This window comes from Pristiophorus japonicus, chromosome 1 (assembly GCF_044704955.1).
Source record: "Pristiophorus japonicus isolate sPriJap1 chromosome 1, sPriJap1.hap1, whole genome shotgun sequence".
NCBI classification, from domain to species: domain Eukaryota; kingdom Metazoa; phylum Chordata; class Chondrichthyes; family Pristiophoridae; genus Pristiophorus; species Pristiophorus japonicus.
In genome coordinates, this window is record NC_091977.1 from 81,543,109 (window position 1) to 81,555,990 (window position 12,882).

The window sequence follows — 12,882 nt, forward strand, 5'->3', positions numbered from 1 at the left end:
ATTGTAATCTGTAATCTTCAGTGTTCAAAATTTACAGAAAATTAATGTTGCCAATGTTCTCTAAGTGTGTCTAAGGTTGAGAGCTGCAAAGCAGTTCTGTGCTTGCAGTGTAAAACAAGCAATCAATAAACCAAACAGTTACATTTAAGTCATTTATATAGTACCACATGTGAAGGGTTCATAGGGTTCTATAAAAAGACATTTAATAGATTTTAGCAGTTTGTTGAACATTAAGGTTGCAGTGATTTATAACAGGGATCATATGGGTCATAAACTCAAACAGAAAGAGGCCATCATGCCATCTTTTGATTTCCAGCTTTTTCTCATCATGTATTGTTGCTACTGTATCAGCAATATATTGGGTTTAAGTCTGCTTTCAGCAATCAATCTATTGTGAGCCATCATTAATCCATCAATGCAAATCCTTCAACAGTTATGATTTCTTTTTGCAAGGGGTTAAGGGAATCCTGTTGTGCTTTAACTAGTAAAATAAAACTATAAAATGTCTAAATATCTTAGCTTTTAAGCTGCTAATGTACTGCCTGCAAGCAACTAACTGAGCTTTAATGCAAATAAAAAGAAAGGTAATTTAGACAATGGACACCTGATTGTTCCTCATTTGTTGAAATGTTACCATCAATCCTTGGAGGAGGGGCACCGAGATACTAATTGGGGACACCGTACTTAACAAAACTCCCACCCTGAATGATTGGGTGACTTTCCCCCTATTCTGATTGCCTAATTTGACTTTTCCAAAATGTAAATTGCCGAGAATGGCTCGGGTTGCTCGATCCCGTATCCGATTAAGCACAGCTTAAGCACAGGACTACTAGTACATGCATTTCTCTTGTAAGGGAAAGAGCAGGTTGCTGTTCAAGGACTCTCTTTCAAGTGAATGTTTTAAGAAAGACTTGCATTGATATTGTGCCTTTCATGTCTTCAAGCTAGCAAAAGCAGAAAATCTTAGGACTTCAACGACATCACCTTCACTTAGTAGTTTTTCTATAGAAAACCAAATCAATTTCTGCAAATCAACAAGAAAGCTGGAGAAAATGGGAGAAAAGCTTCCATATCAGGAGTTCAGCATACAGATTAACTATCACCTTTTTACCTGACAGTCAGCTTTTCAATCCATAAGATAAGAACATAAGAAATAGGAGCAAGAGTAGGCCATCTTGCTCCACCATTCGATAAGATCATGGCTGATATTTTACCTCAACTCCACTTTCCAGCACTATCCCCATATCCCTTAGTTCCCTTAGTAGCCACAAATCTATCGATCTCTGTCTTGAAAATACTCAAAAACTGAGCATCCACAGCCCTCTGGGGTAGAGAATTCCAAAGATTCACAACTCTTTGAATGAAGAAATTTCTCCTTATGCAACCCTTTATTCTGAGACTGTGCCCCCCCCCCCCCCCCTAGTTTTAGACTCATCAGCCAGGGGAAACATCCTCCCAGCATCTACCCTGTTAAGCCCTGTAAGAATTTTATACATTTCAATCAGATCACCTATCATTCTTCTAAACTCTAGAGAATATAGACCTACTCTACACAATCTCTCCTGATCGGACAATACCCCATCCTAAGAATCAGTCCAGTGCAGTGGTTCTCAAACTTTTTGGGTTGAAGAACCCCTTTTCAAATGGATTAGTAATCACGGACACTCCATCTAAATTGTAATAGTATATAATATTCATAATATGAAAGTGCTGCATGTAAAGAGTGTTTTAATAATGTTTTTAAGAAAACAGGTATTTATGTACAGGTATCAGTGAGATGGGCGTGCCTGCTTCTCACTGCAGAAGCTGTCAATCCTTGGTGTGATGTTTGACAATGATGCACGTAAATCATTCTTAATTTACAGACGGGACCAGCATTTTGTCTTCATTTATGCCACAGCAGAAAATGATGTTTCACAAATGTATGTTGTTGGGAAAGGTAGCAACACTTTCATTGCTTCTTTTACCAATATTGAGTACTCTGTCACAACAGATGGCCAAAACTGGGAAGGTGTTTGTTCTTGAAACTTAATTTTCAGCGAGCAGTCACAGGATAGTTCCACCAGCTTCTCTTCTGTTTTTTCACTTAGTCTTTGGAAACAAGATGATGTAGCAAACGTTGAAAATGTAACCGAACCCAATCACAATTATCTGCATTGATATTTTCAAAATAAACACTGAAGTACTCTAGCAACATTGCAATTGGGTTAAATTAAGAGGTGGGAAAATATAACTCTTATTACTTTATTAAATTAATAACTTAAACTAAACTAATCAATAAAACTAAGAATAATCGATTGAATAAAAACTTTGACTAATTAAATAAATAAAATAAGGTTAGATAGAGAAAGCAGGGCAGGTGGTGTGTCGTAACTGCAGCATGTGAGAATTTGTGGAGACCAGAGAGATCCTGAGCAACCATATCTCTATGGTAAGTGTTTGCAACTCAAGGAACTTTGGCTCAGAGTTGTTAGAACATAAGAAATCAGAGCAGAAGTAGGCCAGCTGGCCCCTCGAGCTTGATGGCTGATCTGATCATGGACTCAGCTCCATTTCACTGCCCGCTCCCCATAATCCTTTATTCCCTTATTGCTCAAACATCTGTCTATCTCTGCCTTAAATATATTTAATGACCCAGCCTCCACAGCTCTCTGAGGCAGAGAATTCCACAAATTTATAACCCTCTGAGAGAAGAAATTCCTCCACATCTTAGTTTTAAATGGGCGGCCCCTTATTCTGAGATTATGTCCCCTAGTTTCAGTTTCCCTATGAGTGGAAATATCCTCAATGCATCCACCTTGTCTAGCCCCCTCATTAACTTACATGTTTCAATAAGATCACCTCTCATTCTTCTGAACTCCAATGAGTATAGTCCCAACCTACTCAACCTATCTTCATGTTAACCCCCTAATCTCCAGAATCAACAAAGTGAACCTCCTCTGAACAGCCACCAATGAATGTATATCCTTTCTTAAATACAGAGACCAAAACTGCACGCAGTACTCCAGGTGTGGCCTCACCAATATCCTGTACAGTTGTAGCAGGACTTCTCTGCTTTTATACTCCATCCCCCTTGCAATAAAGGCCAACAGTCCATTTGCCTTCCTGATTACTTGCTGTATCTGCATACTAACTTTTTGTATTTCATGTACAAGGAGCCCCAGGTCCTGTTGTACTGTGACACTTTGCAATTTTTCTCCATTTAAATTATAATTGGCTTTTCTATTTTTTCTGCCAAAGTGGATAGCCTCACATTTTCCCACTTTATGTTGTTCATAGAAGAAGGGTGCCATCCTCTTTTTTGGTTCTCTCGCCTTGTGGCTCCCTGTCCTGGCATACCTTACAACTGGAATGGCTGCCAATAATAATCCATATCTAATGATTTCACAGGGAGTGACTCCAGCTTTCATAAGAACATAAGAAATAGGAGCAGCACTAGGCCATACGGCCCCTCGAGCCTGCTCTGCCATTCAGTAAGATCATGGCTGATCTGATCTTGGCCTCAATTCCACTATCATGCCTATTCACCAGAACTCTTGACTCCCCTAGTTCAAGAATCTGTCTATCTCAGCCTTGAATATATTCAATGACTCAGCCTCCTCAGCACTCTGGGGTAGAGAATTCCAAAGATTCACGACCCTCTGAGAGAAGAAATTCCTCCTCATCTTCGTCTTAAATGGGCGATCCCTTATTCTGAAATTATGCCCCCTAGTTCTAGGTTCCACCACGAAGGGAAAAATCCTCTCGGCATCTACCCTGTCAAAGCCCCTCAGAATCTTATATGTTTCAAAAAGATCACCTCTTATTCTTCTAAACTGCAATGATTACAGGCCCTGCTCAACCTTTCCACATAAGACAACCGAGTGAACCTTCTCTGAACTGCCTCCAATGCAAGTATATCCCTCCTTAAATAAGGAGATCAAAACTGTACGCAGTCCTCTAGAGCCAGGATTTCTCCAACAGAGGCTTGTTTGCTGAGGGTGGCATTAGTGAAGTGTGGGGAAACCCGCTCAGAAGTGCAGTCCATCCTCTCCCTTCAATCTTCCGTGGCTCGGGCTTGTTAAGCCCGCCGTGCAGGTTTCCCGGCCAATTAACTGGAAGTGGGTCTGATGATGCGTCATCAACCAGTTTCCTTAAAGCGACCATGCCCAACTTTTTCTTGATAGTTCATCTGTCAGTCTTTTCCAGCATTGAGATACTGCAAACACTGACAAACACTGCACAAAGGTACATGGCTACACCCAGGCTCTCCCATGACCAACAGCATGCAGGAAGGTTCTCTTCCATTCCAATGGACAGAAGAGACCTCTCCAGGAGATCAACGCAGCCTGGTTGCACATTGCACAGGAGGGCACAAGCAGGGATGTCGTCAGGTGGATCTGGCTGCAGTGGCGCAAACCTTTCAAGGATCTCAGTAGATTACGAAACGTTACTGCAAAGCCACACTCAACCGCATCCTGCTGTACCACTCATCACGTCCCCATCACTCTGCCTTCCCTACTCTACCCCTGCACATCCGTACTCACACCAACTTACCTTGCACCACCACCCATCCCTCTCTCTGTCTACCTACATTATCAGTTCCCCATTTCACTAGCTACCCCTCACACTCATTCTTGTCCAATCATACCAACTAACAACACACAAGGGTAGACATTTGGGTCCTTTAGTCAATGTTGATGTGTTGTCAAACATTGAAATCTTTATTTTCAGGACTTTGCATTCTTGGACAGATTCGTGGACATCTTCAGAAGTGGCTTAGTGAGTTGCAATGGATGGTGAGACATAAGGGTACCCCCACAATGGTGATGAGTGTAAAAGAAATAGGTTGGACATTGCAGGGATACTTTATGGAGCTGGTGTAGGGTGGTGCCAACCTGGCACATGTGGCAGTCAGGGTGTACAGCGTGAAGTGAACTAATAGTGTCCATGGTGAGACCATTACTGGCCTCCCGGGCAGCAGTGTGGTCAGGTGCTGATGCCCGTACACTGTGCAGCTTCAGGTGATTGCGGAGAAGGTTGGTGGTGTTGGTAGTGATGCTGGTGTGTTTAGTGATGTTAGTGTTGGGGCTGATTGTGGTGGGATTCTAAGGACCAAGGTGAGATTTTTTCAAGGGCACCGATGCTGCTGGAATAGATGGCAGGTGGGGTTGAGATGACAGAAGCGATCTGTCAGTGGTGAGAGAGGTTGCTCCAAGGAGGTGACAGTGAATAGAGAGTTCACTACAAACTCTTTCAAAGTACATACAGTTCAAAATTCCATTCCAAAACCTGAAGGCTTCAGCTTCTGACATTGGAAAGTGAACAGCTGTGAAATGGTAGTATTTATACCACTTCTGCAGCTGTCAATTAACCAAAGCAATGGAGAGCCACTGAGAACCTGACTTCACTTACCTGGCGTGAAACCCGAGAGATGGCAAACTCGTCAAAGGGTTTGTAAAATCGTAAGTGCCTGCTTTTAAGCTACTTAACTAGCATTTAAGTACCTTTTAATGACGTTGATTACCTGTCCCACCGCTTGCTGTCGGGTCTGCTATCTGAACGCAGATCTGACAGCTGAGAAACTCACACGGAGGCAGGTTCAGACCGGGATCCTCACCCGCTGCCAATCCAATCCATTTTGACAGCGGGTCTGCCTCCAAACCCGCAGTCGCAGGGCTGGGAAGATTCCCTACTTTTATACTCCATCCCCCTTAAAATAAAGGTCAACATTCCATTTGCCTTCCAAATTACTTGCTGTACTTGCATATTAACTTTTTGTGTTTCATGTATGAGCACACCCAGATCCCGCTGTACTGCAGCATTCTGTAGTCTTGTTCCATTTAAATAATATTTCTAAAAGTGGATAGCCTCATATTTTCCCACATTATATACTCTATCTGCCAAATTTTTGCCCATTCACCTATCTATATCCCTTTGCAGACTCTTTGTGTCCTCCTCACAACTTGCTTTCCAAAATTTGGCTACAATACACTCTGTCCCTTCATCCAAGTCATTACTATAGATTGTAAATAGTTGAGGTCCCAGCACTGATCACTGTGGTACCCCACTAGTTACAGCTTGCCAACCTGAAAATAATCCATTTATCCCGACTCTATTTTTCTGTTAGTTAGCCAATCCTCTATCCATGCTAATATATTACCCTCAACACCATGAGCTCTTATCTTGTGTTGTAATCTTTTATGTGGCACCTTATCTGATGCCTTTTGGAAATCCAAATACACTACATCTACTGGTTCCTCTTTATTCACCCTGCTTGTTACATCCTCAAAGAACTCTAATACATTTTTCAAACATGATTTCCCTTTCATAAAACCATGTTGATGCTGCTTGATTCTATCTAAGGCTGAACCAGACTGTTCGCAACCTAGGTATCATATTTGACCCTGAAATGAACTTCTGGCCACATATCATCAGCATAACTAAAACTGCCTATTTCCACCTCCGTAACATTGCCTGCCTCCGCTCCTGCCTCAGCTCGTCTACTGCTGAAACTGTCATCCATGTCTTTTATTACCTCTAGACTTGATTACTCCAATGCACTCCTGGCTGGCTTGCCACATTCTACCCTACGTAAACGTGAGGTCATCCAAAACTCGGCGGCCCATGTCCTGATTCGCACCAAGTCCTGATTACCCATCATGCCTACATTGGATCCCGGTTAAGCAATGCCTCGAGTTCAAAATTCTCATCCTTGTTTACAAATCTCTCCATGACCTCACTCCTCCCTATCTCAGTAATCTTTTTCAGCCTCACAACCCCATGAGATGTCTGTGCTCCTCAAATTTTGCCTTCTTGAGCATTCCTGATTATAACTGCTCAACCATTGGTGGCCGTGCCTTCAGCTGCCTGGGCCCTTAGCTCTGGAACACTCTCTCCCTAAACTCTCTGCCTCTCCACCTCTCTTTACTCCTTTAAGACGCTCCTGAAAACCTACTTCTTTAGCCAAGCTTTTGGTTATCTGCCGTAATTTATTCTTATGTGACTCGGTGTCAACTTTATTTGTTTTGTCTTTTAACACTGCTGTGAAGCGCCTTGGGATGTTTTACTACGTTAATAGTGCTATATAAATAAAAGTGGTTGTTAATTCCCCAGTCCTCATCTTCTAAAGGACCAACATTTACTTTAGGTACTCTCTTCCTTTTTATACACTTAGAAAAGCTCTTACTGTCTGTTTTTATATTTCTTGCTAGTTTACTCTCAATCTATTTTCTCTCTCGTTATTATTTTTTTAGTTATCCTTTGCTGGTTTCTAAAACCTGAGGACTGGGAGAAATTTAGAATTCAGCAGAAGAGGACAAAGGGTTTAATTAGGAGGGGGGAAATAGAGTATGAGAGGAAGCTTGCAGAGAACATAAAAACTGACTGCAAAAGCTTCTATAGATATGTGAAGAGAAAAAGATTAGTGAAGACAAACGTAGGTCCCTTGCAGTCACAGGGGACAGTCTTAGAATAAGGGGTAAGCCATTTAGGACCTAGATGAGGATAAACTTCTTCACTCAGAGAATAATGGACCTGTGGAATTCTCTACCACAAAAGTTGTTGAGGCCAGTTCGAAAGCAGGAATGGAGTACTGAAGTTGCATGATCAGCCATGATCATGTTGAATGGTGGTGCAGGCTTGAAGGGCCGAATGGCCTACTCCGGCACCTATTTTCTATGTTTCCATGAATTTCTTTTCTGAGGATTGTAAATCTGTGGAATTCTCTGCCCTGGAGAGCTGTGGAGGCTGGGTCATTGAATATATTTAAGGTGGAGATGGACAGATTTTTGAGTGATAAGGGAGTAAAGGGTTATGAGGAGCTGTCCGGGAAGTGGAGTTGTGCCCATGATCAGATCAGCCATGATCTTATTGAATGGTGGAGCAGGCTTGAGGGGCCAAATGGCCTACTCATGCTCCTGTTTCTTATGTTCATCTCCCTTTTCTTGAGCTGCTTCTGCACAGCCCTCTCCGTATCCAAGTTATACACCATTAATGGAGAAATAAACTCTCACTTCCGTGACTGCTGTGTAACCAAATTTTTCCATCCAAACACTGGCCACGGGTACTTCTGTGCTCATCCACAGTCCATGAATGAGAAACATTGTCCTTTACATAATGGCAGTCCTTCACCAGGTAACCATCCACTATCATGAAAGTTCACCCAATGTCTCACAACTCCCTTATGTGCATCTCGTTCATTCTAATCAGGTGAAGGTAAGCAGTAACCTATCTACATTGACAATCACCACATAACTGACTGCCTCATACCTTACGAGCTCATGCAGTCTCCCAGTTTGAGTTGCAGGTTTTTGAGGAGAGCAGCAGTGGTTTATCTCGTGACCTGCCTCACCACATTTAAAACACAACTTAATTGTTTCGATCTCTGAATTCTGTTTGGCTTTCCCCCCTCCTGCCTCATTCAGGATGTATTAAGCAGCTGTCTGCTGAGTCATTTGTTGATGGAATTGCATAAGGCATCTGGTCTCCCACCTGTGCTACAGATTACCCTTGCTTGGAAATCTATAAAATGATCACGTGCCCAGCTGTTGAGTTTTATACTCCTGATCAAATAACCAAATCCTTAAATCACCCAGGAATCTCTCCCTTAGCATTAAATGGCAAAGACCTTAGTAGTCTGTTAAGCCTCCACTTACCAGCCACATTTGCCATATATCTTCATGCTGGATCACCATTATTCTGTAAGTAGCGAACAGATTGTTTCTTAGTTTCTTAATTTTCTGCTTGAACACTTCAGGTGTTAATCGTGAGCTCTAAGTATAGCACGCTTTACAATTTCATATTCCACACGACAAGCAAAATCGACACGAGAAAATGCTTTTCTACTTGGTGATCAAAGTATGCTGCGCGCAAGAATCTGGCAATCCCTGTGTCGAGAACTTTGGGTTTTCCGACCTTCAATTCAATTCCACAGACCAAAGTGTGGATCCCCTTGTTCGTACTGCTGTGACGTCAACAGACTGTCTAAGCAACCAATCAAAAGGCAGAATTCTTAGAGACCGCGAACAAGGAAATAAATTGGGTCTTAAAATTCTAACTTTTTTAAATAGTTAGAGGGAGCAAAAGAATGATTGGAGCTCCCACATGGAGAAAAAGCAAACCTGAAATACAGTTGGCCAATTTAAAAAAAAAAATGTTTCTGAAAAGTTTCTAATTTAAATTTTTATTAAAATGGACAAATTTCACACTGCATAATAAAATTAGTTTTCCAGGCCCTTAACATCTGTTAGCAGTCAGTAAGCTGTTAAAACCCAAGTTGCACCGAATCTCTTTGGGTCTAACTTTTATTGGGGAATGCCAGTGTACTAACTGGGGAAGAGCCAAAGGGGGAGAAATTGGCTTCCTTTGCGCTTCCCATAACCCCTACCCCGGGAGCGCTAATAGGACACAAATGGGTTTGCAACTGGGCGCGGTGAATTCAATGACGCCCGCGAACTTCCCTTCCAGTTTTGCGTTGGCGCTAAGACTTACCGCTTTGGTCCCGAGAGCCCCTTTAATTGTGATGCTATCCGCTGCACAGCACTCCGTTACCACCCAGATTAGAAATTCCCTCTTACCCTCTGCCTGAGCGCCTGCCGTCAACAACGGCAGGAAGAGGAGGCGGTATGTAGTCGGATGGCCGCGGGAGGAGCGGTATTTAAAGGCGTCAACATCCTGTTTATTTGTAGTCGGCAAATAATGCTACCTTGTCAGTTTGACATAGACAAACGGCTGTTTTGAGCGATTTCAATATTTTTCACTTTCAGGAATATTCTGCATCTGGAAAATTATTCAGTATCATTTCGGTGAGATTTAAAGGTGCAACATGTCCCTATATTAATGGGGGCTGTACTTGCACTGGACCTTGCTCTCCAGCATCAATATCAGAGGCAGAAAGAAAGAATGCAAATTGTGGCCAGAGGAAGTAGGGCCAACAAGGCTCTCGACAGGATGCCTTACCCTTCCAGGGTATTCTAGCAGCAGTTTTCTGACACCAATTTCACTGAGGAACAGTGTCTTAGAAGGCTCCGCTTCACCAAGAACGTGGTCACAGAGCTCTGCCATCTCCTGCAACTAGACCTCCAGCCTCAGACCAGGGTCACCACGGCTCTCTCAGTGGTACTCAAGGTCACTATCGCCCTCAATTGCTATGCTAGCGGATGCTTTCAGTGTGCAGCAGGAGACATATCTAACATCGCAGTTCGCTGGATGCTCTCGACAGAAGGAGAAGGGACTACATTTCCTCCCCATCACCAGACAGAAGCAGCACGAGCGTGCTTGTGGCTTTGCCCGGATAATGTGTATATATACACACAACAACAGTATTAACTAATCACACTTGTGCACACCCATACTTCCCCTCTTTACAGTGTCTTTTGCTAATCTACTGCTCCTATGTAGTGTCTCCCCAGTCTCTGCAGCAGGGCTAGCGGAAGGCTTCTGAGTTTCGGTGCCAGTGAGTACAGATGGCCTTGGAGGATGCCCTTGACCAGCTGCACGCTGCACCACCTCAGGACAGGCGGCGGCAGTCTGGGCTGGCTGGATGACAGGCAGCAACAAGTGCAATGGTGGTGTGATAGTGGTGGGATCAGGAATGCTGTCATCCTGAGAGAGGACAGCAGGTTCCTGATCCACTGTTACTCCTCCAAGGCAGCACCTCAGCATTCCTACCAATCTGCTGGACCACCGATTGGTGGCCTGCTGTGACACCATAAGATCCCCGGTGGACTGTGGTGGCAGCAATCAGAACTTGCTTGACATCCAGCTGAGACTGCACGCCGCCAACCATTGTCTTCATTACAGCACTAAGACATTGCGTGGCTTTTGCCGGTGCTGCAATAGGAGCTGCCACATTGCCCATGACAAGCGTCATAAGGTTTGGATCTGCACGATCTCTCTGGGAGTCTACCATCGTCTGCAGAGTGGAACTGATGGGCTCCATGGTGTGTGCAGGACTCTGTGCAGTGTTGGAGACGGACTCCTCCACGCTCCTTACCATTTGCCGAGAGGCACTCGGCACCCTTACCATTGCGCCTATTATCTCGGAATGCATTGCCATCACCGTGAATGCCTCCCAATCGAGGACCTCATCTGAGTCCTGTGCAGCAGAACTTACCCTCCGGGAAGCTGGCTCCCGAGCTACCCTTTCCCCCAGCCTTGCTGCAGTCCGCTCATCCCCGGTGCATCACCCAGTCCAGACGCCTCAACTAAACTTGCCTCCAAAGATCGTATAGTGCCAGTATCTGAAGTGGTGCCTGTGGATGAGAGATGCTCCTCCTCCTCTTTTCTTTCATCACTCTCAGTGGGAGGCTCATGGACAGGCTGGTCATCTGGTTGTTGAATATCTGAAAGCAAAAAGGCACAGGACTCGTGTTAAGGTTAGGGCAGAGGGGCAGTAATGGGGCAAGGTATGCAAACATTATCATAAGCTGGAAAGTGAGAAAGGCTTATGGTGTGAGGGGGAAGTGGGAAGAGAGAAGGAGAGATGAAGCTACCGTTGTTGCCCCCAATGGGGTTGACGTCGGCCACGCCGCCCACCATCTACTGCCCAATGAGCCGCAGCACTTGGTGTTGTGTTCCTAACACAGATAACACTGCACACAGGGAAGTTAAAGTAACAGTGACCTCAGTCTTTATTAAGACACTCCAGAGTGGGGAACAGGCCTTAGGGGCCAGCTTATATACAGTGCTCCCAAGGGATGCTGGGATCCCTTGGGACTTCAGGGGATGCACTCTCTGGTGGCGGAACATGGGAGTGCATGCTTCACAGATACACAACATCACTCCCCCCACGCCCCCAAAGTCAAAGTGAAAATTATTTACAAGGTGAGGTGGTCGGGAGCCTTTCTCTCCCTGGTGGACCGCCTCGGTACAAATGTCTGTTCTGGTGTGTTGGCTGTGCCCTCGCTGGGCTGGCGTGTTGTTGGCCCTGCAGGGCTGCTGGGTGAGCCTGGCCTTGCTGGGCTGTTGGGCGTGATGGGTTTGATTTCCTGATCAGGCGTGGTGTCGATCCTTTGGGTGTGTGTTGTGGGCTCGAAAAAGATAGTGTCTGCTGTGGGTTGTTCAGGGCAGTCTGTGAACCGCAGCCTCGTTTGGTCCAGGTGCTTTCTGCAAATTAGTCTATTGTCGAGTTTGACTACAAACACCCTACTCCCTTCTCTAGCTATCACCGTGCCCGCGATCCACTTGGGACCATGTCCATAGTTTAGCACATACACAGGGTCATTCAAATCAATTTCCCGTGATACAGTACCGCAACCATCATTTACATTTTGTTGCTGCCGCCTGCTCTCTACCTGATCATGCAGGTTGGGGTGAACCAGCGAGAGTCTGGTTTGAAGTGTCCTTTTCATGAGTAGCTCAGCCGGGGGGCACCCCTGTGAGCGAGTGGGGTCTCGTGCGGTAGCTGAGCAGTACTCGGGACAGGCGGGTTTGGAGTGAGCCTTCTGTGATTCGTTTAAGGCTCTGTTTGATGGTTTGTACTGCCCGCTCTGCCTGCCCATTGGAGGCTGGTTTAAACGGGGCTGAGGTGACATGTTTGATCCCATTGCGGGTCATGAATTCTTTAAATTCGGCACTGGTGAAGCATGGTCCATTGTCACTGACCAGTATGTCAGGCAGGCCGTGGGTGGCAAACATGGCCCTCAGGTGCTTCCCGATATTATTTCACATTCAATCCATTTTGAAAAAGCATCCACCACCACCAGGAACATTTTACCGAGAAACGGACCCACATCGTCGACATGGATCCTCGACCATGGTCTGGAGGGCCAGGACCACAAACTTAGTGGTGCCTCTCTGGGCACGTTGCTCAATTCAGCACACACGCTGCATTGTCATACACAGGACTCTAAGTCAGAGTCGATACCGGACCACCACAAGTGAGATCTGGCTATCGCTTTC

General features: G+C 44.8%; 1 protein-coding gene across 3 annotated transcripts in view; it reads left to right on the forward strand.

Annotated features, from left to right (window-relative positions):
• The window catches only part of rfx3 (regulatory factor X, 3 (influences HLA class II expression)), a 576,400-nt gene that overhangs the window by 379,289 nt on the left and 184,229 nt on the right, over positions 1-12,882 (forward strand). The gene's annotated exons all lie outside the window — the stretch shown is intronic.